The sequence below is a fragment of the Calonectris borealis genome, chromosome 1 (genome assembly GCF_964195595.1).
Source record: "Calonectris borealis chromosome 1, bCalBor7.hap1.2, whole genome shotgun sequence".
NCBI classification, from domain to species: Eukaryota; Metazoa; Chordata; class Aves; order Procellariiformes; family Procellariidae; genus Calonectris; species Calonectris borealis.
In genome coordinates, this window is record NC_134312.1 from 186,842,550 (window position 1) to 186,846,968 (window position 4,419).

Here is a 4,419-nt window from a genome sequence, read left to right on the forward strand (position 1 = left end):
AAAAGAAAAAAAAATGTAAATTATATTGTCCTATAGTATTTGATACAAAATATTTAAAATCTCTTGCTGTTTGTATATTTAATGTTTTAAACTGTTCTTAATGTACAGACATGTTAAACTGGTGCACTTTTTAATCCCAATGGGAAAAATTGCAGCTAAAAGAGGTTGTTTGCAATTAGCAAATGTAATATATATCTTTGTTCTTTTTAACTTAATAGATTTCTGTTAAACTTGTCAGTATTATTGGGAGGGGGGGAATCACACCAATGTCATGAATAATTACACCAGAATGTTGGTCACTGGGTGCCTTTCAAACCTGGAGGGTAATTGACATTACAAAGCTGGCATTACCTTAAAAAAAAAAAATTAATACATAATAAGCCACAGAAGTGTATTAGGGGTATTTATAGCTACTGAACAGGCATATTTTCCTACAACAAAATCTGCAAGTTGTAAATTCTGCAATTGAGTAATGAATTTTTTAGCTTAGTTTCCTGAAAAAGTGAAGCTTATGTCATTGCATTGCCTGTCCTCGTCTCCCCTTCTAGCTTTTAAAACTCTGCACACTTCTGCCAGATTTGGCAGATGAATGGCAGTGTTAAGAGAGATTCTTACAGGGTTTGTGAGAACAGGCAGCTGAGAACAACTCAGCCATTATACATTATTTGTCAGTGGCTGGCCACTGTTCATATTAGCCAACAAAATAATGTGGGTAGACTCCTAGCTAGCTGCAACATGTGTTGTCGCTTGTATAGTTGCTTGGCCAAAAGAGGTAGGTGGATGGAATCTGAGGGTGGGTATGGGGGACATGGGAGAGAGCTGCAAATACCATGGGTGATGTTTAGAGCACATCTGGGCAGGGAACAGCAACTTGTTGGGGAAGGGATGAGGGAGATTTTAGGAGTGTTTGTCTGGGTGCTCTAAGTAAGGATGATGCGGGGAAAACCTGCTCTTCAATGCGGTAGGAATCACAGAAGGCAGAAGATGCAAATCTGTAGGAATTGAGGCTTCATACAAATCCTCAGGCTTTTTTTTTTATAAGGAACTGAGTTGAATTCAAGCCATTATTTTATACTGTATAATAAACATTTCTTTTTAATGTTAATATTGTTTTCTTACAAAATATATTTCTAAGAAAAAAATCAACTTTGTAATTTCTTTATTTCCCTGCGTCCCTGTATTTCCTGTGCAGCTTTGATCATTTTGTTCAGATTTCAGAACATGCAGGTTGGGTATGGTATAACTCAAGAAAACTGAGGCACAAATTGACTATTTTGAGACAATTACAATGGATTTTATGGAGTTTTGATTTGGCTCCAAACATGCATCCGCCACTTTCAAGTAGGGTTACATCATCAGGGTTGGAAATTTAGCTGGAAATGAGGGCTTCCCATTTATGTTTTACACCGAACAGTTGTCAGTTCAAAACCAGAAATGACTGAAGAATCTGGGGCTTTTCTTTCAAAATTTCAAGAGCTACAGGTCATGCTCAAAGAATCATATTTTTCCACTACAGAGATGTCCCTTGGCAGGCTGGGAGAAAAATGTCTGCTGTTTGTCTTGTTCTGGGGATTAAGTCACCCTCTGGGGAGGTAGAGGTGGGGGTTTGAATGATTTGAAAGTTGAGTTAGGCTTAGCACATAGTAGTTGATCTTACCAAATGGACGTGTGGTATTATATGAAGGAGGGGAACCACCAGCACTAGATGTCATCTGCATGACAGTGTCTGTGGGCTGTGAGTGTGTGCTAGAGAAGGTCACAGCACCTGCGGTGTGTGTTGAGCCCCTGTGAAGACACTTGTTGGTTACCTATGCATCCTAAGCCACCAGAGCTTAGAAGAAGGCTTCTGAGGCTCAGCTTAGTAGTACATCTGTGCTCATTAGGAGTGCTGTAGGCATCTGAATTTCACAATGCAATATAGGGCTTTACATTTCTCATGTACGATGACTTTGGGGCCTAAATGATTTTGTTTCTTTTTTTTTTTTTTGCCTTAGTGTCCTCTGGATGCAAATTGTTCAGCTGTGTGATGAACTAGGTGGGAGGGATGTGATAAAATTGTCCTCATGGGGCTATATAGGCTACCCTGGGCGTTATAATTAGGAGCCAAGCTCTGGCTATTCTCTCTACAAAATAGAAAGCGAATAGGAGGTCCTATTCTGCCTGTCTTGCCCTGGCCCTTGCCCCTTCTTACCCTTACATGCACTTAGACGGAAGCGGGAAACTCCACGTGGAGCTGTTAGTACAGTTTGATTTTGCTCTTTATATCAGAGCAGCCACAGATTGAAAAGTTCCAGTAGTGTCATTTGAGGCAGCCTGGGCACATATGCCAAGATCATAAAGTAAAACCACCTGCTCTAGCACTGACCTTCCTAAAACCAAGTCTTCCCCTAGAAGCGTCCGTTCTTTTCTGTCTGCTCCATTTATTTGATTGCTTCATCAGGACACAATTAATGAAAAAAGTAGACTAGTCGATTAATGAGGAGAGTTACCTTGAGAAGAAGGTAAAGCTTTCTTGGTTAAGAAAGGTACATGTGACTCTTATTTTATAATCATCAAAAGGTAATTTTGGTCTGTGGATAGAGGATGATTATTTGCTGAAACCTGAAGGTAAAAAAACCTTACTTGGAAATAGTTTATTTGAAATTCAGTGTATTTGTGTGCATGTAAACCTCTGTATATTCTTATTGTGTTCTTGCTAAAAAAGTAGATTTTCATACATGGGGTTACGACTGCATATTTTGGCACCTGGGTACTCCTCCCCCCGCCTTCCCAAGCTCTTTCCAGCCAGTGAATGTTTCTTTTTCTGTCTATCCCACTTCCTTTTCTCTGCCTCCTTCCAGCTACCAGAGTCTCCTGCTCGCCCCACTCTCACTGGCGTACAGCTCTTTTTCCTGGTGGTAGTAACAGCCTTGGGTTAGATCTAGGCATACTTCCCCTTATTTGGCCCGCTTTCAGGTGGCTTTGCCATGTCTTTGGATGGAAAGCAACAAGAATTATGTTTGTCAAGAAGATTTTTGAAGCGTTGGTGCAAGGGCTGAGCTGGATAGGAACGAAGAAAAGTAGTTGGGGAATAAGGAACCAGGAGATTGGACACATGAAGCAGTCGATACTGCCCTTTGGCCTGATGTACCAGCTTTGGAGGGCTCCAAACGATTATCGCATGCTTATACTTTTGCTGTTACAAAATTAATCTCCAGCAAAACTTCACAAACATGACCGTACGCAGCATTTGCTGTGGTGATTTGAGAAAACTCACATCTAAAGCAGAAAGTGTTCTTACACGTATAAGCAGGCAATTTCTTGTTCTTTCTCCCTCTCTGTATTGGTTTCTTGTCCAGTATTTCATGGTTGCTGGTATTTGGGATCGCAACCTGGGGACTTTGCCAACTCTTGTGGTTTTTTTTTTTTAACTCACTGGGATCTGACCCTGTAGATTCTGTACCTTTGCCTAATGTTATCATTTGTGACTAGCTCCAAAGCAAAGCTTGGTCATGAAAAGCTGAGAAACCTGTGTCAGCTTGAGGTTGTTTAAATTTCTAGGCAACTTCGGATGTTTTGGTTTTTTCTGCTTTTTTTAGCCTGAATGTGCTGGGGTTTCTAGCAGTGTTTCCAAGGAAGTATTTGTGCTGGGGTGAAGGTGAGGGGGTGGGTATTTTTGATTTACTGCTATCTGTTCACAATTCATTTTATGAAGTATAGGGAGGGCATATTTTCCTGCCATTCGTTCAGCGTTTGAGCCATGTGCTCTCTACCGCCTGCCCTCTTGCGTGAGACACATTGCTTTTCCCCAGACCGCACATCACCAAATCCCAATCAATTTATGTTTGGCTATGACAGAAGACAAGCAGGAACTCCAATTGCTTTCAGCTCCTTACATGCTGCAAGTCACAGAATGATAGATTCATTTTTCCAGCCTTCTGGTTCTTGATTCATTCACCGCCTGAGAGATCCCTGGTTGGTCTTTTAGCAGAGGATGCCAGAATCCTTCTTGGACCACCGAGCTCACATTTGAGGTGCTATCATGTCTTCATAACCATGATGTAGCTGCTGCCTCATCCTGTAGGTCCCAAACTCCCCCAGTCCCTAAGTCTATGCTACCAGGTGTGAGTAAGGCTGCCTGCTGGGCGGTTTTGGGGATCCCGACTCCATAAGGGGAGGATTCACAAACAGGATCTCCTCTCCCTGTCCCCTTCCCAGCAGGTCACAGATTCTGGAGCACTGAAACATGACCACATGGAAGGTAACTGTTTGGGATGTTGAGACACTCTCTTGTACACAATGTTTTTACCTCATATCCCGGTGGTTTGAAGGATTTTAACCTACTCTTCACTATTAATTGGACTGACTGAGTGAAATGCTTGGAATGATTTTTTCCTTACTGTGTCACAAAAACCTGCCATATGCCAGAATCACAACTTT